A 23,845-nucleotide genomic window follows, 5' to 3' on the forward strand; every position below is an offset into this window, starting at 1 on the left:
TGTCTTGAGACCAAATATATCAAAGTTAGTTCTTGCCTAAGATGAAAGACATTTCTAATTTTAGTACCCCCTAAAATATGATTCTATAAATATTATTTAGTGCAGAGCCAACTCTATGTTAGGACTACTTTTTCTTCTTGCTAGGGCCAGGGTAATGACCCTGGGCTCTCAAGACTTCAACATTAATAGCAACTGTATACTCTTTTCTCACACTCTATCAGTTCCTTGTAATCAGGGTACATATAAGCTTGTTTCCTGTTTGAAATGTAGCTTTTTAATGCTATTTGTCTTTTTTTCCTTCCTTTTTAAAAAAATTTTGCCCGGAGTTTCTAATTGCCTTCTTTTTCTGGCACAATCTTCCTTTATCATAGCCTTATTTTTTCTGTACTCTCACTTATATTTCATATTCTGTGGTGGAATCCTCCTCCTTCTTTTTTTTCTTCTTACCAGAAACCTCCCTCCTCCATGCTTGTGTTCCCAGGGTGACCGGATGCTTTTCTAGGCCTACTACACAACTGGCTTCCTAGGATTTCCCTCCATTCTTCTCATTGGTTGGTGTCGCTGTTCTCAGGACCCTAAGTCTTTCCCTGTCCTAATTTGTGCCATCTTCTTCTTTGGCAAGGATGTGTGGGAAGTAAACTTTTTGAGTGCTTTCATGTCTAAAACTGTCTTTGACCAGGCATAGTGGCAAAGCAGGAGGATCACTTGAGCCCAGGAGTTTGAGCCAGCCTGTGGGGTTTTGCCATGTTGCCCAGGCTGGGCTCAAACTCCTGGGTTCAAGTGATCCTACTACAAAAATTAGCTGTGCTCCCAGCTACTCGGGAGGCTGAGGTGGAAGAATGCTGTGAACCCAGGAGGTGGAAACTGCAGTAAGCCAAGATCGTACCACTGTACTCCAGCCTGGGTGACAGAGTAAGACCGTGTCTCAGAAAAACAAAACAAAACAAAAACTGCCTTTATTGTATCCTAGTACTTATTTGTGGCTGGGCTGGGTGTAGAATTCTGGGCCAAACATAATTTTCTTAGAAAATTTGAAGATGCACCTGCTTTGACTTCTGATATCCCCTGTTGCTGACAAGAAGCTAGTTTGATTATCAATCCTTTGTGGGTGACCTGTTTTTCCTGTTCAGGATCTCTGTTTTATACTTTTTATTTTGAAATTTTCAGAGAAAATGTATAAATAGGGGTCTTTTACCAGTTGTATGGGTACTCACCGAGCTCTTTAAATCTTAAGACTTGGGTCCTTTCTCAACTCTGGGAAATTCTATTATTTGTTGAATAGTTTCTCCCTTCTTTTTCCTCTGTTTCTTCCTTCTAGAGCTCTTCCTAGTCAAATGGTGGACCTACTGGATTGGTTCTTTATGTCTTTTCTAGCTTCTCTATTATTTTTATCTTTTATTCATGTACTCTCATTGTTGAGTTTCTCAATTTTATTTTCCAGATCATTTGTTGATTTTCTTTTTACAAACTATTCATAGTTTATGTGGATGCACCATCCTCTTCAGTATTTTGATTATAACAGTTTTATTTTTTAATGTTTTCTTATACCCTGTAATTGTCTTCATTCCTTTCAGAGATTTTATCTTCTATATATTTATCTTAGCTCTTATTTTTCATGCTGCTGGACTTTCTCATGTGCTTGGTGATTGCTGGTTGTCTGTTCATATTTTAGAAAGAAGGACTAGGTAACTGGTGTGGATTTCCTCTGCTGTTTTAAAATTAGTCTGTTTTCCCATTAGACCTATCACCAGAATAGATGCCTGACTGAGCCCTGTATGTAGGATGGGATGCCTTGGCTGGCCTGTTTGCTCTAGGTTGACACTTTGCTGGGCTCTGTGGTCCCTCGTGCCAGCGGAGTACTTTACTCTTGTTGGGCTGTACGTACCCACACTAGAAGCCTTGGCTTTCTGCAGCTTGTTTGTTCTTTCAGCTATCTGGTTTTTCGAGTGAGGGTTAATGCTAGGCTTCCCGTGATCTCTGTGGGGTGGGGGAGGTGGTTGGGGGTGCCAACCAGTGCAGTTCCAGGTACAGATCTTCAATTATTCCCACCGTCTTCAACCTCACTTCTCACTCCTGCCCTCCCTTCTACCTGTTGGCTCAGAGCCCAGAGCCATCAGGTGTTCCAACTGACAGATTGGTGCTCTAGATTCCCTCTAGCATTCCAAGAAGCAGTTTGGCTTCCAGCTCCTTTTAGGTTGCCTGGTAGAGTATTCTGGGCTGTGGCTTTCTCTGCCTGCCTCATCCATCAACACAATTCCATTTGCTTTTTGAAACTAGAAATGTGTTGGATCTTTTATCCACTGGTGAATTTCCTACTTTTCTTTCTTTCAGCTATTAGAGGTTTATTGCTTCTTTTGCCTTCCTTATTTGAATGTGTTTTTGCAAGCTGTAAGTAGCAAACATATATCTTTAGTCTGCCATCTTAAACTGAAAGTCCTGATGTGAATTTTAAACTGCAGCATCTGTTTTCTGAGTATTTACCTACCCTATTTATCTTCGTGACTGCGGTGGCTGTTTAAGCATTACGTAATTAACAAATTAGCTGGGTGCAGTGGCTCGGGCCTGTAATCCCAACACTTTGGGAGGCCGAGGCGGGCGAATCATGAGGTCAGGAGTTTGAGACCAGCCTGGCCCAACATGGTGAAACCTTGTCTGTACTAAAAATACAAAACACTAGCTGGGTGTGGTGGCGGGCGCCTATAATCCCAGCTACGCAGGAGGCTGAGGTAGGAGAATCACTTGAACCCGTGAAGGAGGCAGAGGTTGCAGTGAGCCAGGATTGTGCCACCGCACTCCAGCCGGGGCGACAGTGCTAGACTCCTTCTCAGAAATAAATAAATAAATAAATAAAAATAAAAACCTAATTAACAAATTATTTCAATAAAATAAGTCGAGATAATTAGAGTAAATAACCTCAAAGGAATAAAAATAAGATGGAACTTTTTTCCCAGAAAATCTTGTATACAGTTTATTTTGATTAAAAAAAAAGGAAAAAGAAAAAACTGCTCCTAAATTAGAATCAGTTTTGTGGTTGATTTCAATGGGTTTTAAGTAAACAATATCCTTTCCACTTTACTCATAATGCTCTGTTCATACTTGGTTTTGATAATGCTTTTGTCCTATAAAAGGTCTTTATATTAATGTAATGAATTGCTTAAACATTTCACCAGCTTTTAAATAGCAATTTGGTAAAATAGAAAGACTCATGAGATAATTTATTCCCCTAGGACAGAGAAGGGATAAACAAGCCTTTTTAGTCTGTGATAGCAGAATGGTTTGGTGAATTTAAAAGCCTTAATTATTGTGCTTTAAGCAACAACTTAATTTACTTCTGTCTGATTCTTAGTTTTTGAGTTCTTCCTTTCACAAACTGTATCATGTTGCTATTTTGCTGCTCATCATTTTGCTGCTTCTCTTTTCCTCTTCAAAAAGTATTTAATGCTCATGTCTATATATTCCCTGTGCTGGTGTTGATGCTGTGGGCTGTAGATGCACACTGGCTTTTTTTTTTTTTTTTTTGAGACGGAGTGTCCCTGTCGCCCGGGCTGGAGTGCAATGGTGCGATGTCAGCTCACTGCAACTTCCGCCTCCTGGGTTCAAGCAATTCTCCTGCTTCAGCCTCCTGAGTAGCTGGGATTACAAGCACGCACCACCACTCCTGGCTTTTATCTGTAAATTTGAGTGCATTTTTCGAGTATGGAGTGTGGATAGTTAAGGGAATCAATTTCTAGATTTTTGAATTCCCAATGTAGTTTTTCCTAACATTGCTCTGCCAGAGAATGTGTTTGGAATGGAGGTTCGTGCTCTGCTTTTCCACCTTTTATTGCATAGTTGTCCTTTGCCACTTGTAGAAAGGAAAGGCACACTGCTCATCCATTTCAGGTCTTACAAAGGTCCATTGCCCTGGATGTAAAGACTACCAGAACACCAAACAAAAGGGCAATTGAAAATTTGGTGTCTGTGTTAAAATAGTGAATGACAGGAAATACTGTCTCGGGGAATGACTAGATAACAGTCTTGCAATATTAGTTTCCAATATTTTGCTCTCAACAACACTGAAAGAAGGCCTAATGTAGTTGTCTGCTAAGTAACTAATAGATCAGTAAGTATATTTTTGATGGTAGGTTACTGTTATTTTTGTCACATAACTCAAAAGATTTCCAAGAATTGAGAGATAATTGCTATAACAAGACTTCCATTTTTATCTTTTCATGTATGTGAAAAAGATTTCTCACCACTTAAAGTTATAAAAACAAAAAATAGGGATAAATCTATTTTTTTTTTTTTTTTTTTTTTTTGAGACGGAGTCTCGCTCTGTCGCCCGGGCTGGAGTGCAGTGGCCGGATCTCAGCTCACTGCAAGCTCCGCCTCCCGGGTTCACACCATTCTCCTGCCTCAGCCTCCCGAGTAGCTGGGACTATAGGCGCCCGCCACCTCGCCTGGCTAGTTTTTTGTATTTTTTAGTAGAGACGGGGTTTCACCGTGTTAGCCAGGATGGTCTCGATCTCCTGACCTCGTGATCCGCCCGTCTCGGCCTCCCAAAGTGCTGGGATTACAGGCGTGAGCCACCGCGCCCGGCCATAAATCTATTTTTTAATAGCTGAGTCCTATTTCATTCTGGCAAGAAATAATAGTTACTGCATGTTCTTAGACTTGACACCGAAAGCATGGCTCATAAAGGAAAAATTGATAAATTTGATCTCATCAAAATTAAAATCTTTTTCTCTGCTAAAGACCCTGTTAAAAAAGAGGAAAAGACAAGCTACAGACTGGAAGAAAGTATTTGCAAGCCACGTATCTCACAAAGGACTAGTATCTGGCATATATAAAGAACTCTCAAAACTCAGTTTTAAAAAATAATCCAGTTAGAAAGTGGGAAAAAGACACGTGTAGACATTTTACCAAAGATATATAGATGGCAAGTAAACACAGATGAAAGGACATTCAAGCTTATTAGCCATTAGGGAATTACACATTAAAACTGTGATGAGATATCATCAGAATGACTAAAATTAAAAATAGTGAAAACATCAAATGCTGGCAAGGACGCAGAGCAACTGGATCATTCATAAATTGATGTAAAATGATACAGCCATGGAAAGCAGTTTGCAACTATTTAAACTTATGGTGAAAAACTGTAGATGTCAACTTAAAAATATGCAAGGGGGTGTATAGTTTTCAAATTCTTTGTGGGATCCACAAACAAAAATGCTAGAGTTTAAAAACATACCTCCGTTGCCGAAGTGGCTACATTCCAAAAGAATGCTTTTTAAGAAATCAGAATCTTAAATATCAGAGGTAGTTGAAATATTAAGGAACTTGGCATTTGTCTGTTAAGGGGTAGAATTGTAGTACCAAAAGTCCCTTAATTAAATGATAATCATATAAAATATGGCACTAGTAAGAGTAAGAAAAAGAAGTGTCGTACTATGTTAAGATGATGTTATTGGCTTTAAATGCCTATTTTTAAAATCAGGGTCAGGGGATGTGCTCAGACAGTTGTGTTCAATAGCCATGTTCTAAAAAGGCAACAGAGGAAAAGGAAAGGCAGGTCAGGGGAGAGTTGTGTTTTTAGAATCACCCTGAAAGGACTACATTAGGTTTACCTTTAGATAATGCATGATTTCAGATTTCCTATTTCTAGCTCCCCATGTATGGAAAATCTCTGTATATGCTTGATGATACTGTCCCAGTCTTCTTAAGTAGGGGATTAAGCCTTCCATTTCACCAGTAGCCAATTTAATATACAGGTACTTGCAGGATTATAGTATAAATGAATTTCAGTCATTTGATAAATATAATTTTTTTTTTTTTTTGAGACAGAGTCTCACTCTGTTGCCTAGGCTGGAATGTAGTGGCGTGATCTCAACTCACTGCAACCTCCGCCTCCTGCCTCAGCCTCCTGAGTAGCTGGGATTATAGGCGTGGGCCGCCACCAGCTAATTTTTGTGTTTTTTGTTAGAAACAGGGTTTCACTATGTTGGCCAGGCTGGTCTTGAATTCCTGACCTCAAGTGATCTTCCTGCCTTGGCCTCCCAAAGTGCTGGGATTACAAGCATGAGCCACTGCTCCTGGCCCTGATAAATGTAAATTTTCTATGGTCATTTTTTAGTTGACAGAGAAGAATGTGGGAGGAAAGGGGTATCACTGGGTGGAAGGGGGCATTTGGGAAGGTGGGGAAGAGGGTTAAGCTTTGAAGGCTACAAATAGAAATGAGGTATTTTAGTCTTGCTAATGTATTACTTCACATGATTTAGGAATGTTTTGGTTAATTTTTAAAAATACTGCTGACTGCTCTATTAAGAAATTTGTATCCCTGAAGATTAATTAACCTAAAATAGATCCTATTAAATCAGACTAATGCAAAAATGGCATATAGCTAGATCTACCAAGTGAATGTAAAAGTCATTCAGTTATGTAGACTTCCCTCCCCAAAGGTGATAGAAATTCAGTGTACAAAATGATAGTATTTGGTTATAAATGTCTTATGTAGCAAGTATTTTTATTGAAGTAATTTTGAATTTAAAGAAAAATGGAAGGCCAGGTGTGGTGGCTCACACCTGTAATCCCAGCACTTTGAGAGGCCGAGGTGGGCAGATCACCTGAGGTCAGGAGTTCGAGACCAGTCTGTTCAACATGGTGAAACCCCGTCTCTGCTAAAAATACAAAAAATTAGCCAGGCGTGGTAGCGGGTGCCTGTAATCCCAGCTACTTGAGAGGCTGAGGCAGGAGAATTGCTTAAACCCGAGATGCAGGAGTTGCAGTGAGCTGAGATCACACCACTGCCTCCAGCCTGGGTGACAGAGCAAGACTCCGTCTAAAAAATAAATGAATAAATAAAGAAAAGTAGAAAGAATTCTAACGTTATCCAACTTTAAGATGAATAATATGCATTAGCATGAGATTTCAAGTGTGTGATTTGGCTTGTGTCAAGCTCCTTTGTCCTTCTGACCCTTATTTTTTTCATTTACCAGTGAGGTGATGATTGATTAGGATGGTTTTTTTCTTACCTTCCTAATAATTCTGGGAGAATTAATTCATTATTGAAAGAGGAATTCTTTAGCTTGCTCATAAAATGATATATCCAAAAATTATAAATTTTTGAATGACTTTCCAAAAATACATTATGGCTTTCTATGTTGGACTCTTTGCCTATTTGAAGAATTTTTTGAAGTCAAATTAGTGAAATGACTAATTTCTTCTTTCAAATTAATTGTCTGTCTTTGGTATATGTTTATGAGTTGCCTTAGAGGAATCAACTTTTTTTTTTTTTCTTTAGAAGAGGTCTCGCTCTGTGGCCCAGGCTGGAATGCAGTGGCGTGATCATGGCTCACTACAGCTTTGACCTCCCTGGGCTTAGGTGATCCTCCCACCTCAGCCTCCTGAGTAGCTGGGACTACAGGTGTGCACCACCATGCCTGGCTAATTCTCCTGGCTCAGCCTCCTGAGTAGCTGGGACTACAGGTGTGCACCACCATGCCTGGCTAATTCTCCTGGCTTAGCCTCCTGAGTAGCTGGAACTATAGTTGTGTACCACCATGCCTGGCTAATTTTTGTATGTATTGTAGAGACAAGGTTTCACCATGTTGCCCAGGCCACAGTTACATTTTTACTTGAGGAATAGGCCTAGATAGAATAACACAATCGAGAAATAATAGATATTATGTATATTTACTAGAGAGCCATATGTGATTTTCCCCCCTGGATCTATACTTTCAAGAGGCAAGTTAATAAATATGTATCTAGATGGGATACCCTTTATCTAAGCCTTACAGCAGGTGCATACAGCTTAGAGTCAAACACTGAGCCTCCTCCACTCAGAAAGTTGTGGGGATTCTAATACCACCAGCAAGCTGCTTCAACTATAGGTGTATTGGCAGGGGTGCAAGTAGAAGTATCTGTAGTTCATAATTAAAGATTATGACTTTGTGTTCCTGGCCAACATGGCAAAACCTCATCTCTACTAAAAATACAAAAATTAGCTGGGCATGGTAGTGCATGCCTGTAATCCCAGCTACTTGGGAGGCTGTGCCAGGAGAATCACTTGAACCCAGGAGGTGGAGATTGCAGTGAGCCAAGATTGCGCCACTGCACTCCAGCCTGGGTGACAGAGTGAGACTCCATTTCAAAAAAAAAAAAAAAAAAAAAACCAACCTCTAACATACACATCAAGTATAGAGTTCTATATAATATGGCATATATATTTTTCCTCTATTATAAAGAATGACATTTAAATTTCAAATGACTTTGATATTGCATGGTTCAAAAATAAACTTTGGGTTGGGCATGATGGCTCACGCCTGTAATCCCAACAGTTTGTGGGGCCATGGCAGGAGGATTGCTTGAGGCCAGGAGTTCAAGACCAGCTGGGCAACACTGGGAGACTCTGACTCTATAAAAAATAAAATATTAACTGGGTGGTCCCAGCTACTTGGAGGCTGAGGTGGGAGGATTGCTTGAGCCTGGGAGGTCAAGGCTGCAGTGAGCCATGAATGCATCACTGCACTCCAGCCTAGGCAACACAGTGAGACCCAGTCTCAGTTGATCAACCAATCAATAAACAAACTTTGAAATTCCTTTTATGAAGGATGCTGTGATTATACAACAAAATCTCAGGTCAGGGTGTGATTTTTAACTATGAAATTGACCTTTCACACAAGCTGGAAGTTACTTTTTAAGTTTAGGATTTTCCAAAGTAGATGAGTAAAAGTGCTTAGTTTTTGCTTTTTCTTCTCTCTTTTTTTTTTTTTTTCCAGATGGAGTCTAGCTCTGTCTTCCACGCTAGAGTGCAGCAGTACAATCTCCGCTCAACCTCTGCCTTTTGGGTTGAAGCAATTCTCCTGCCTCAGCCTCCTGAGAATCTGGGATTACAGGCGCGCACCACCACACCTGGCTAATTTTTGTATTTTTAGTAGAGACGGGGTTTCACCATGTTGGGCAGGCTGGTCTTGAACTTGTGACCTCGTGATCCGCCTGCCTCAGCCTCTGAAAGTGCTGGGATTACAGGCATGAGCCACCGCACCCAACCGTGCTTAATTTTAATTAGGTAGCAGATCTGCAACTTGGGAAAGTATCTGCTAACTTACTGAATGAAGTATATGATTAAAGATCAGAAGCTATTTAAAAATCAGTAGTCTAGTCAGTCATATTTTTCTACCAACCTAAACTTTTGTTAAAGCTTTAATAGCGTCCATATTAAATAATAAATACTTGTCAGTATAACTTTTGAAAAAAATAATATACCCTAGAAGAAGATTTAAAGAAATGCAGATACCTGTGCACAGTTAAGAACCTGCTCATGGCCGGGCGCGGTGGCTCAAGCCTGTAATCCCAGAACTTTGGGAGGCCGAGATGGGCGGATCACGAGGTCAGGAGATCGAGACCATCCTGGCTAACACGGTGAAACCCCGTCTCTACTAAAAAAAAAAAATACAAAAAACTAGCCGGGCGAGGTGGCGGGCGCCTGTAGTCCCAGCTACTCGGGAGGCTGAAGCAGGAGAATGGCGTGAACCCGGGAGGCGGAGCTTGCAGTGAGCTGAGATCCGGCCACTGCACTCCAGCCTGGGCGACAGAGCGAGACTCTGTCTCAAAAAAAAAAAAAAAAAAAAAAAAAAAAAGAACCTGCTCATGGCCGGGCGCGGTGGCTCACGCCTGTAATCCCAGCACTTTGGGACGCTGAGGCGGGCGGATCACAAGGTCAGGAGATCGAGAACATTCTGGCTAACATGGTGAAACCCCATCTCTACTAAAAATACAAAGAATCAGCCAGGCGTGGTAGCGGGCGCCTGTAGTCCCAGCTACTGGGGAGGCTGAGGCAGGAGAATGGCTGAACCTGAGAGGCGGAGCTTGCAGTGAGCAGAGATCGCGCCACTGCACTCCAGTCTGGGCAACAGAATGAGACTCCGTCTCAAAAAAAAAAAAAAAAAAAAGAAAAAGAAAAAAAAAACCTGCTAAGAAAGAACCTGCTCATTAATCCTCATTTTTAACAAAATTGTATAGTGTATCCATGGTTCTTCCACTATGGCCTAAGGAAAACACTCATCCTCAATTGTTGGTTCATTTGAGACCAGTCTGCTGAGAACTCTGCCCAATTTCCCATTTAGCCAGTTGTTAAAAGCAGTCAAACACTTTTATTACAGGCCTGTTGGTGGCATGGGCTCTCCGTTATTAATGCCCGGCTTTCATTCCATAACAGTCCAGTCCCTTTATGGGTCTTTATAAAAAAGAGGTGGAAAGAAATGTTCTGTTCAGACCTGGCCTTCTAAAGTGATTAAAGCTAAAGAAGATGATCATCACTCCATCCTACACAGTCCCCAGTATAACAATGAGGCAGTATAAAGTGGTAAAGAACAAAGTTTGGAAATCAGACAAACCAGGATTCAGATCCTGGCTCTACTACGTATGTACTAACTGATCTTAGACAATGTGCTTAACCTAAATCTCTTTAACTATAAAATTATGAAAAATATAAAAATATTATTTCATGGAATTATTATGAAGATTAAATGAAATAATATGTGATGTATTTTGCTCTGTGTATAGTTCATAACAATAAGTGGGAGGAGGGAAGAAAATCATTCATTTGTAATGCCTTTTTAATTTTTTAAATTAGAAAAGAACAAATTTGTTCTGCCAGACTATTAGTAGGTTCCGAATTCTGTGAAGCTGTGACCCGGGGTAAAGGTTAATCTGTAGTTAGCTTAAAACCAGTTTCATTACTAGCCTTTACAGTATACTTTGGTATTTATCCAAGGTCGGAGTGCTGGCTTTTTATGTGAAAGGCCAGAACCTTAATATTAAGTAGCAAGAAAAAGTAGTCCTTAACTTTTCATTAAAATATAACATGAGGCCGGGCACGGTGGCTCACGCCTGTAATCCCAGCACTTTGGGAGGCCGAGGCACGTGGATCACAAGGTCAGGAGATCGAGACCATCCTGACTAACATGGTGAAACCCCATCTCTACTAAAAATACAAAAAAAAAAAAAAAAATTAGCCGGGTGTGGTGGCGGGCGCCTGTTGTCCCAGCTACTTGGGAGGCTGCGGCAGGAGAATGGCGTCAACCCGGGGGGCGGAGCTTGCAGTGAGCCGAGATCGTGCCACTGCACTCCAGCCTGGGCAACAGAGCGAGACTCCATCTCAAAAATAAATAAATAAATAAATAAAAATAATAAATAAATAAAGTATAACATGAATATTGAAATGTACATTTATACTCAAGAAACACCATTTACCAGCATGGTAGAAGCCTCCCTCATTTCTTGTCCTGATATTAACATCTCCTGTCTTCTAATGGAAGTCTAGTTTTGCCTGATTTTGTTTTTGATATAAGTGGACTCATATCTTTGGGGTCTGGCCTCTGTTGCTCAGCATTATGTTTGTGAGATCCATCCTTATTGTCACATGTAGTTATATATCCTTCATTTTCATTGCTGTCTAGTATTCCATGTGTCAACATACCTCAATTTATTTATTCATTCTACTGTTTTTTGTTTTTAGAGACAGTCTCGCTCTGTATACAGCCCAGGCTGGAGTGCAGTGGCATGATCATAGCTCACTGTAACCTCAAACTCCTGGGCTCAAGTGATCCTCCCACCTCAGCCTCCCTAGTAGCTGCAACTACAGGTTACAGGTGCACGTCACCACACCTGGCTAATTCTTTTATTTATTTTTTTGTAGTGACAGGATCTCACCATGATGCCCAGGCTGGTCTCAAACTCTTGGGCTCAAGTGATCCTCCTGCCTTGACCTTCCAAAGTGCTATGATTACAGGCATGAGCCACTGTGCCTGGCCCTCTCCAGTTTTTAGCTATTGCAGATATTGAAGCTATGGATATTCTAGTACCTGTCTTTTGGTGAACATACATAAGCATTTCTGTGGAATTGAATGGGTAGTTCCTAGATATGCCTATGTTCCATTTTTAAAAATTATTTTACTTATTTTTAAAAAATTGATGTAAATTGCATATATTTATGGTGTACAATATGATGTTTTGAAATATATATACATTGTGGAATTGCTAAATCGAACTATTAATAATTAGCATATGCATTACCTCACATACTTTTTTTTGAGGTGATAACACTTAAAATTTACTTTCTTAGCAATTTTCAAGTATATGATACATTGTCATTAATTATAACCACAATGTTATATGATAGATTTCCTGAACTTATTCCTTCTGTCTAATTGAAGTTTTGTATCCTTTGCCCAACATCTCCCTCTATGTTCAGTTGTTTTTCTTAATGCCCATCTTTATTTTATTTTGTTTTTAGAGATGTGGTCTTGCCATGTTGTACATGGTAGAAGCAGAAAAAAAAAGAGATGCTAATTGCTGTGTGAAACCATTTTTTTAAAGGACTTAATATCGCATTCACCAAGGTGAAGTCTTCATGACCTAATCACCTCCTAGAGGCCCTACCTCTCAATACTGTTGCATTGGAGATTAACTTGCAACATGAATTTTGGAGGAAACACAAACATTCAAACCATAGCAAGTAGTGTATGAGAGTTTCAGTTGCTCCACTCCCTCCCCAATACTTGGTATTTCACATCTTCATTTTAGATGTTCTGATGGGTGTAGAGTGATACCATGTTGTGGTTTTTTAGTTGGTTGGTTTGTTTTTGAGATTGAGTCTTGCTCTGTCTGCAAGCTGGAGTGCAATGACGTGATCTTGGCTTACTGCAACCTCTGCCTCCTGGGTTCAAGCAGTTTTCCTGCCTCAGCCTCCTGAATAGCTAGAATTACAGGTGCCCACCACCGTGCCTGGCTAATTTTTATATTTTTAGTAGAGACGGGGTTTCACCATGTTGGCCAGGCTGGTTTTGAACCCCTGACTTCAAGTGATCTGCCCACCTCTGCTTCCCAAAGTGCTGGAATTATAGGCATGAGCCACCAGGCCCAGCCTGATACCATGTTGCAATTTTAATTTGCATTTCCTTGATAACTAATGAAGTTGGGCATCTTTTTCAGGTTTATTTTCCATTTGGATATCCTCTTTTATGAAGTCATTCAAGTTCAGGTATTTTGTTCATATTTCTGTTGGTGTTCTGTATATTTTTTTAAATCAACTCATAGGAATTCTCTGTGCAATCTCTATGTAAACCCTTTGTCAGATATATTATTGCCTTCTACTTTTGTGGTCATTTTGTTCTAATATTGTGTTTTGGAGAACAGAAGTTGTTTTAAATTAAATTTAATTAATTTAGAGATGGCGTCTTGCTCTGTCACCCACCACCATGCCTGGCTAAATTTTTTGTATTTTAATAGAGATGAGATTTCACCGTCTTAGCCAGGATTGTCTCGATCTCTTGACCTCGTGATCTGCCTGCCTTGGCCTCCCAAAGTGCTGGGATTACAGGAGTAAGCTATCACACCCGGCCGAACAGAAATTCTTAATATAATCAAGTTTAGTATTATTTTTTATTTTATGATTAGAGGTTTTGTGTCCAGTTTAAGAAGACACAAATACTTTAAATATTCTAAGGTCACAAAGCTATTCTATTGTTTTTCTCTAAAAGCATTATTGTCCTATGTTTCACATTTAGATCTGTAGTCAGTTAGGAATTGATTTTTGTATATGGTGTGATTAAAGATATATGTATTTTTTCCAATTAGATATTCAAATGACCTGGTACTGAGATTTTTTTTTAAAAGCAGCATTGCCAAAAAAAACAACTTTGGCAATAGTTGGGTCATTCACCACTAGAATGAATTCCAATCCTAGCCCAAAAGGAGGCTGAAAGATTGTGTCAGACCCTTTTTTTCTTTCTGGATTCACCATTTAGTCTGTAACAAATGAAGCATGTGGAGATTTCTGTTGTGATCCCCACAAATTGAAAGTCACATCTGCAAAAGTTAGGTAGAAGTATATCATGCAGTATCTGTGAAGAAATACTTGCAAAGTATTTATGATAGGTTAGTCACCAGTGAATGTTCTAGGAAGAAGTCACTATGCCCGGCTAATTTTTTTTGTATTTTTTAGTAGAGACAGGGCTTCACCGTGTTGGCCAGGCTGGTCTCGAACTCCTGACCTCAAGTGGTCCACCCGCCTCAGCCTCCCAAAGTGCTGGGATTACAGATATGAGCCACTATGCCCAACCTTGGATTAGCTCTTTATGATTCCTTAATCCTTTTTTCTAGTACCTTACAAATTAATTTTTCTGTTTTACGTCTGTTAAGAGACAAAGGACTTAAGTGCAATTAAATTGGACATAAAAACTGGTAAGAATTTATTAAATAGTAAAACTCATGATCCTATTCAGTTGTAAACTCTTGGTAGCTGGTGGGTACAGGGACTATGTTTATACTTTTTGGATTTCCATAGAGTGAATGCACAGTGAATTGGACATAAAAACTGGTAAGAATTTATTAAATAGTAAAACTCATGATCCTATTCAATTGTAAACTCTTGGTAGCTGGGGGGTACAGGGACTATGTTTGTACTTTTTGGATTTCCATAGAGTGAATGAACAGTGAATTGTATATAAGGGTATCTATATCTGTGTGAATTCACAATTGTCTCAAGTAGTAGAAAAGCAAAAGTAAAAGTTGTTTTTACAGTTAATTTCACCCCCAAAGATCTAAAAGACCTATTATTAAACAGGTTCAAATCATCCAGGACCATGTATAACAGCACTCAATAAAGCAATGGATAAAGGGTCTTGATGTCTGGTAGTGCTGCATGGTACTTGCTGTGGAGGGTCTGGCAGAACTGGACTAAAACAACTTCTCTGAGCTTCTTTCTTTCTTTTTTCTTTTTCTTTTCTTTCTTTTTTTTTTTTTTTTTTTTTTTTTTTTTTTTTGAGACAGAGTTTCGTTCTTGTTGCCCAGGCTGGAGTGCAGTGGTGTGATCTTGGCTCACTGCAACCTCCGCCTCCTGGGTTCAAGCAATAGGAGAACTCCTGCCTCAGCCTCCTGAATACCTGGGATTACAGGCGTGCACCATCACGCCTGGCTAATTTTTGTATTTTTAGTAGAGTCGGGGTTTCTCCTTGTTGGTCAGGCTGGTCTCAAACTCCTGACCTCAGGTGATCCGCCTGCCTTGGCCTCTCAAAGTGTTGGGATTACAGGCATGAGCCACCATGCCCGGCTTCTCTGAGCTTCTTTTATGTTCTCCTTCTGTTTCCCCTTCAGAAAAACTATACTTAGGTTTTCAAAGCTGCCTATTTAGTTAAATGAATGCAGAAAGATGTGATCCAGATTTCCATAACTTCAACTGTGTACTGCATTTTTCTGACATTGTTTTTCTTGCTGACTCTATGCAGAGCCAAATCTACAGCTTTTTTATAGTAGAGATGATGTTTCCTGTGAGGTTTTGTTGTTGTTGTTATTGTTCTTTTGTTTTTCTTTTTGAGATGAAGTCTCTCTCTGTTGCCCAGGCGGGAATGCAGTGGCATGATCATAGCTCATTGCAACCTTGAACTCTTGGGCCCAGGTGATTGATCCTCCCATCTCAGGCACCTGAGTAGCTGTTCCAGCCACCAGAGTAGATGTTCCAGCCTGGCTAATTTTTATCTTCCTATTTTTTGTAGAGACAGGGTCTCACCTTATTACCCAGGCTAGTCATGAACTCCTGATCCTCCCACCTCAGCCTTCCAAAGTGCTGGGATTACAGGCATGAGCCACCATGCCCAGCCATTTCCTGTGTTTTATTGTCTTTAGTTAGTTAGGTATAGAATAGTGAGGGATTTTTTTTCTTTTTTTTTTGCTCAATTATTTGAACACGTTATAATATAATAAGGATAAGATAAAGATCTTATCCTTGAGTTGTCTGGAACTGTATTTTAAATGATAAAACTGATTTCAGCAACCGTGATTGACCCTGTTCATTTTATAGATAAGGAGGAAACATGCTCAGGTCATGCAGCTAGTCAGTAGCAGGGATAGCACTTAAATCCTGGTCTTGTGACCTTGATTCCAGTACCCCTCTCTGCTTTTAAATATATTCAGCTGTAATTTTTAAAGAATCTCCCCAAGTTTAAAGATTCAGAATTTATTAATTGCGTTTTAATAGTTTTAAAACCATTTCTAATCTCATTTTATTTTGGTGATTCTGGGACTTAAAATACATAGTTCTTTTAAAAACTGTTATATTAATGTATAGTATCTCACAAAATAAAAGTATATTGCAATTTCTAGCAAAATACCAAACAGGAATGTCAAGTTATGAAATGACTTAGATTAAAAGAGTTTAAGACATGAGTAACACATTCTTTTTAGTATTATTTAGAGAGTAGTGTTGCTCAATAGAGAGGTGGAAATATTGAACTGGGAATCTCAAGACCTGTGTTTTGTCCTGTCACCAACTAGCTATATGATTCTGGGCAAATGACCCACCTTCGCTGGGCTTCAGTTTGCTAGTCTGATACTTAAAGGAATAGAGCTAGAATTATAACTGTTTCTTCAGTAGATAACTCTCACTTTGTTGAATGTGAGAAGTCAAGCAGAGCACATTTTTCAGAAGTCTTTGGACATGAAAATGATCTGTGCCTAATATTCTTCATCTTGACACTAGTAAGTAACCACAGACCCGCCAGCCAGCCAGCAATCAATCTCCATTCGTAGAACTTCCATTGTTGTCCATGTATAGCAGTCTGGAGAAAGGCCAGGTTTTATTTTTGCCAGGAACACTCTTGGCAAATCTGTATCCCTAGGGATGTCTGTTTAATTTTGTGGTGCAGAGCACAATTTAGTGAAAAAGAAGAGGAATGCTGAGCTATTTGATTCTGAATGCTTTCAGAGATAGATCATTTTCATTTGTTTCCACAGTATCTATGTTTCAAGATGTTTTGAGGGAGAAGGTGAGCCAAAATAAGATGAAAAGAGGAAGGTGAGAAACCTTCCAGTATATGCTGACTCAGGAAATACATTTGAACTATGCGAGTTTGCATGTTTCCACAAATAGAAAACTTCTGATATATGTATATAAAAGTAGATATCTTGCCAGATTTGTCATTTTAGCTTTTCTCATGCATAACTTTTTGATTTTAAACTAGTTTTCTAGATTTAAACTGTTAAGAAAAAAAACTTTTCTTTTATGAAAAATTGGCATATTCTACTAGATATTTCAAAACTATCCCATTATCTTGCCTTCTGGAAATAAATATAGAAGTATATGAATTTGAATAAATTCTCCACTGTTTTTTATTCATTTATAAAGATCTCAGTTTCCTCTAGATTTAAAATTCATTTGTTCAAGAAAATTTATTTTGTGACCAAAAGTTGTATGCTGAAAATTAAAAACATGAATTTCTTAAACCGTAGAAATAGATCCAGTTGAGGTTGCATTTAGTTAAAATGCCATTGTGTGTTACCACTGACCTTTGTTCTTTATTAAGTTTTTCAGTCTTTCAAACCTTTAACATCTTTTTCTTCTAACTTTCATATCTGTTTGTTGACAAATCCTAAGAAGTTTACTTTCATAATGTCTCAAATTTTACCCTTTTATCGTCACTGCTGTTGACCTATCCTAATCCAGAAGGGCCTAGATTGCTGCAATAACTTCCTAACTAGTCTCCCTTTCCTCAGTATTCCCTTTAAAAGTCTTAAGCTAACATCCAGATTAATCTTCTTTAAACATCAGACTGTTTATCTGTTGAGAAATCTTAAAACTTCTTCATTTAAGCCTCAATACTGTCAAGCATTTAAAGCTCTTTATGTGTGGTCCTTTCTTTTCCATCCAACTAAATTAATTCAGCAAATAGTGTTGCAGGCAGTGATATGTGAGGCACTGTGCAAAGGTAAAGATAAATCAAATCTAGCTTCTTGCAGATATATGTCAGCATTAATGTCAACACATCTGGGATTTTTTTTTTTTTTTTTTTTTTTTGCTTTTAGAGACTTGTTCTACTTCATTCCATTCCACTTAAATTATTCTTGCCCAAGTTATCAGTGATCTCCTTATTATTAGATCAGGCAGTTTTCTTTTCCTTTTTTTAAGGGGTCTTGCTATATTGCCCAGGCTGGTCTCAAACTCCTGGCCTCCAGCAATCTTCCTGCCTTGGCCACCCAAAGCATTGAGATTACAGATGGGAGCCACACACCGGGCAGTTTTCAATATTAATTGTACTTTACTTTGTTATGGCATTATATACTATTGATCATGCCTGCCTCCCTGATACTTTTTCCTTCTGTGGTTTTTAGATATAGAAACTATTCACCTTTTCAATTTCTTCTTAGAACTTTTCAAAGGGACAAAGTTTTAGTTGTGTTGATTTTTATTTTATGTTCTGTTTTATTAGTTTCTATCTTTATTATTTCTTTCCTTCTACTTCTTGGGTTTTGGGGGGGTTTGTTTGTTTTTCTGTTCTTTTTCTTCTTCTTGAGATGTATATTTAGCTCTTTCATGTTTTTAAAAAATATACTTTAATTTTTAGAGCAATTTAAAATTTGTGACAAAATTAAGCAGAGCATTGTCATATACCCCTCTGCACCACACATGTACAGCCTCCCTGACTATCAACATCCCTCACCAGAGTGGTACATATGTTACAATTGACAAACCTACATTGACACATCATTATCTCCAGAAGCCCATAGTTTACATTAGGGTTTACTCTTGATGTACATTCTTTGGGTTTTGACAAGTGTATAATGGCATGTATCCACCATTATATTATTATCAAACAGAGTAGTTTCACTGCCCTAAAAATCCTTGGTGCTCCACCTGTTCATCCCTCCAACCCCTAGCAACCACTGATGTTTTTACTGTTGCCTTTTCTGGAATATTATATAGTTGGAATTCCACAGTATGTATGTGGCCTTTTCAGATTGGCTTCTTTCACTTAGGAATGCACTTAGGCCCAAGATTTTATTGCAAATATGTTATCAGTCCATCTGTTAACAAGTACTTTATTTGCCTGATGTATTTCTTCAACAACTTGCGGGTCACATTATTTGCATTTTTCAATCAGGTAGGGTATGTCTGACAAATAATTTTCTCAAATCTTAGAATTACTACAAAAGGAATACACATTTAAGATTTTTCTATGTCTTTTCATGGCTTGATGGTTCATTTCTTTCTCTTTTTTACATTTTATACTTTAATAAAATGATAAACACTGTTATAGGTAAAAGACAATTCAGTACATTTAGTTGGATAATATTTTTTAAATTAAAAAAAATTTTTTTTTGAGACAGAGTCTCGCTCTGTCGCCTAGGCTGGAGTGCAATGGCACGATCTCAGCTCACTGCAACCTCTGCATCCCAGGTTTAAGTGATTATCCTGCCTCAGGCTCCCGAGTGGCTGGGACTACAGGAGTGTGCCACCACACCCGGCTAATTTTTATTTTTTATTTTTTGTATATTTAGTAGAGATGGGGTTTCACCATGTTAGCCAGGATGGTCTCGATCTCCTGACCTTGTGATTCTCCTGCCTCAGCCTCCCAAAGTGCTGGGATTACAGGCGTGAGCCACTGTACCCGGCCTAGTTGGATAATATTTAAAAATTTGCATGTTTATGAGCTCATAGATTCTTTACCACCATGGTATATTTTAGTCAATGTACTCAAAGTCTTCTGGAATTCCAGAAGTTTTATCAATTTTATTTTCTTCAAACCCAAATTTTCTTTTGGCCCAAGATTTTATTGCAAATATGTTATCAGTCCATCTGTTAACAAGTACTTTATTTGCCTGATGTATTTCTTCAACAACTTGCGGGTCACATTATTTGCATTTTTCAACTTCTGTCTTTAGCTGTTCCCTTTGATCCCAGAGTAAAGAATGCTCTTTGGCTAGCATGGTTCACTCCTTCATCTCATGTTGGCCAGTTTTAGTTTTTCTGATGCTTTTCTGTAAGTTTGCATGCTTTTGGATTCTCTGAAACAACTGAGATTTCAGAACCTCCAATTTACAGGTCCTTGCATGAAGAATTTTACTTGGAAAAGCCTGATAATAATGAGAAGTTCCAGTTCTCTCACCAACCATATCATTATCAGCTAAACTTTGAAGGACTTTTTTCTTTTACTAACACAGCAGTAATGCCTTTCTCTTTGGGAGCAGTCTTCTCCATGTCTTTTTTTTTTTTTTTTTTAAGAGATGGGTCTCGCTAGGTTGGCCAGGTTGATCTTCAACTCCTGGCCTCAAGCAGTCCTCCTGCATCAACCTCCCAAAAGTGCTGCTATTACAGGCGTGAGCCACTGCACCTGGCCTTCTCCATCTCTTTTAATTGAAATACATCTTCTGTTTTAAAAAATGTTTCCATCATGCAGGCTGTCTTTTCTTCTGCACTCAGTCTCTTTTTTCTTTGATATGGTGTGGGCACCAGGCCTTCCAGTGGTGGGGTCTGCACATGGGATGAGGGGCCAGCTCATTTCTTTTTATTGCTAAATAATTGTCCATTGTCTGATGTGCCACAGCTTATGTATCATCCACCTGCTGAAGGACATCTTGGTTACTTCCAGGTTTTGCCAATTCTATGAGAACTTTGTACTTTCTGTTCAGTTTTTCTGTAAACCAAAAAAAAATTGCTCTAAAGAATAAATCTATTAATTTTTTTAAAAAAAGAAAAAAGAATCTGTCTCTCCATTCATTCAACAAACATTTGTCAAATATCTAATATGTGCCAAACGAAGAATGAAGTACTAGAAGTAATCAATTACTTAAGACATATTTCTTTCAAGGAGTGTAGTCTAGTGGGAAAAGTAATCCAGCAATTGGAGTGATATTTGTATTTCAGAAGTGTGTATAGAGTGTTACAGGACCCGAGGAAGGGACCGTCTTAGTCTTAGTTGATATAGGGGAGGGAGAAACAGAAAAGGCTTTTAAGAGCCATGTTTAGTTGGAGACTTTTAGAATGAGTATCAGTTGACTAGATAAAAATTTGTGTGTGAGGGCATGGGCACCTTGGGGAGATAATATTCTATATAGAGTAAACAGTATCAGAAAAGGCATGGAAAGAAGAAATGGCATGGCATGAACAGAGAATTACAAAAAGTTCTTTCCTTCGCAAAAGAAAAGATTGCATTTGAGGGTATTCAGGTCATGAAACTAAGAGGGTAAATGATACCATGAAGGGCCCTCTGTGTTAAATGAATTAGAATTGGTTCTATATCCTGAAGGCTAAGGAAAGTTACTGATTTAGTTAATATGAGAAGATTCCTCTTTTTTTCTTCTTCGAATACATAGAAATGCTGGATAAAATATAAGCTCCCTTTCTCAGTTTTTTTTTTTTTTATTATTATTACTACCTGATTAAGTTTGAAAGCAGACAAAGGAAATCTCCAGATACCAGAAGTGACAAGGAAACTCAAACCCAGATATGAAAGAGAGCTAAAGCCAAAATGGCCAATGGGGAGTGGGAACCATACTTTTAAGTGCTATATGAGGTGAAGAGAAAAGACTTCAGGCTTGTGAGAGTCAGAGAATTGCAATTGACCTGTGTCCTTAAAATTGGGAGCCACAAAAGGCCGTGCTGCCCTTGAGGAAGAGTATTCCACAGCATCACTCCCCTGGCTTACAAAAGCAACAGGGACCTGTAAGTGGGGTTATAGGCCTTCAGGGAGTCAGAAACAAGGAATAGGGCCAGAGGGAGAAGATGACCAGTGACCCAAGCCTAAGCCAGTCGGCTCATAGCATTCTACTGGCCACAGTGCTTGGTTCAAGGGTGGTTATGTTTTCTAAAAATTTGTTTAGTTGGAGTGAAGCCCAGGACCACGTTTGATGGTTCGGCTCTTTCTTCCTTCTCTGGTTTTGAAGATGGAAGCATGTAGCTCTGAAAGCTGCTGGTTCCATCTTGTGACAACTTGGAAAGTCAGCCAGGATAAAGATGAACCTCTGAAAGGTGGATGAAGAATCCAAAAAATTCTCCCAGTGTGAGACACTGAATCAAAACAACACTGATTATTTCATCTGCTGGTGATGGCATAATAGATTACTCACACTAACCTCCCACAGATAAAGATTATTGAAATGTAGATTTAAAAATTACATATATACATTTATATATTTGCAACAGCTATTTAAAGGCACTGGAAAGGAAGTGAAAGAAAAGATAAACTCAATCTGAAAGGAAGGAACTTGCCCCTGAAGGTCCTCCCCAGTCTGTGCCTGGCTCCAGAGGCAGAAATCTTGGATAACAGGGCTCAGGACTAGTAGAGCAGCCAGAAACTTAGGCAAAAAATCTTGGAAGGGGAGGAGATGCAGAAAGATTAGTCACCAAACCTGCATTTAACATCTGCCCAACTCCTTCATATGTGTGGGGAGGCCCAGGAAATGCAATGAAAAAGCAGCACCTGGAAGCTAAAAGAACAGAGAAGAGGTTTCAACAGATGCTGATGGCAGGGGAGACAGAATTTGGAAATTGAGAGTCCCACCAAATTAACTGCCTGCTAGAACAAAGATCCATCTTCAGAGGAATGTAACAGAATCCAGAGTCATGACAACATATTATACATAATGTGTAAGAACCAATCCAAAAATCACTAGACATGTGAAGAAACAGGAAAATGTAACAACGTTCAAAAGAAAAGTAGTCAATAACAAAATATCTTCAAGATGACCAAGTGTTTGTATTCTAAGTCAAAGCTGTTAAAGCAGTCATTATAAATATGCTTAAGGACTATGAAAGAAAATATGTGTATAGTAATTGAACAAGTAGAAAACCTCAAACAGAAAGGGAAATTTTTTCTTTTTTCCTTTTTTTTTTTTTTCTTTGAGATGGAGTCTCACTCTGTTGCCCAGGCTGGAGTGCAGTGGTGTGGTTTCAGCTCACTGCAAGCTCTGCTTCCCAGGTTCGAGCTATTCTCCTGCCTCAGCCTCCTGAGTAGCTGGGATTAAAAGCATGCACCACCACACCTGGCTAATTTTTTTTATTTTTAGTAGAGACAGGGTTTCACCGTGTTGGCCCGGCTGGTGCTGAATCCCTGACCTCAGGTGATCCACCCACCTTGGCCTCCCAAGAGACACTTTTTAAAAGTGAAAATTATAAAACACTAAAGTATAATAACTGAAATGAAAAATGGACCTTACAGCAGATTTGGGACATCAAAGAGTCAATTAACTTGAAGACATCAATAGAAAACACTCAAAGAGCAGAGAGAAAAAAGACTCATGAAAACTAGATAGAGCCTATGAGACCTCTAGGACACTAGCAAGCAGTCTAAGCATACATGTAAGTAGAGTTCCTAAAAGAGCAAAGAGAGAAAATGGGGCAAAAAATTTTGAGAAAATTTCACCAACAGTAAAATTTGGTGAAAAAATATCAACTTATAGATCCAGGAAGCTTAACAAACCCCAAGAAGAATAAGCACAAAGTTAACCACATCAGATACATTTTAATAAAACTGCTGAAATCTTGGCTGCAGTGAGAGAAGAACAACCCTTTACACACAGGGGAGCGATAATACATAATTACAACTGACTTCTCATTAGATACAGTGGAGGCCAAAAACAATGGCATTACATCATTAGATTTCTACAAGAAATAAAGTGCCACTCTAGGATTTTTTTTTTTTTTTTTTTTTGAGTCAGGGTCTCACTCTGTCACCTAGACTGGCATGCAGTTGTGCAATCTTGGCTCACTGCAACCTCCATCTCCTGAATTCAAGCAATGGTCATGCCTCAGCCTTCCAAGTAACTGGGATTACAGGCATGCATCACCACACCCAGCTGATTTTTGTATTTTTAGTAGAGTCGGGGTTTTGCCATGCTGGTCAGCCTAGTCTCAAACCCCCGAGTTCAAGCTATCTGCCCACCTTGGCCTTACAAAGTGCTGGGATTACAGGCATGTGCTACCATACCCGGCCTCTAGAATTACATATCCAGAAAAACTAGTCTTCAGGAATGAAGGTTAACTAAAGATATTTTTCAGAGAAAAACAAGAATTCTTCACCAGCAGACCTGTAAT

The 23,845-nt window shown here is 39.0% G+C and overlaps 1 protein-coding gene and 1 pseudogene across 2 annotated transcripts in view; one reads left to right on the plus strand and one right to left on the minus strand.

Moving 5' to 3' along the window:
- The window catches only part of DIPK1A (divergent protein kinase domain 1A), a 129,206-nt gene that overhangs the window by 13,810 nt on the left and 91,551 nt on the right, over positions 1–23,845 (plus strand). The window lies entirely within an intron of this gene.
- Positions 19,495–20,011, minus strand: LOC139357115 (meiotic nuclear division protein 1 homolog pseudogene; annotated as a pseudogene).

The sequence above is a fragment of the Macaca nemestrina genome, chromosome 1 (genome assembly GCF_043159975.1).
Source record: "Macaca nemestrina isolate mMacNem1 chromosome 1, mMacNem.hap1, whole genome shotgun sequence".
Taxonomy (NCBI): domain Eukaryota; kingdom Metazoa; phylum Chordata; class Mammalia; order Primates; family Cercopithecidae; genus Macaca; species Macaca nemestrina.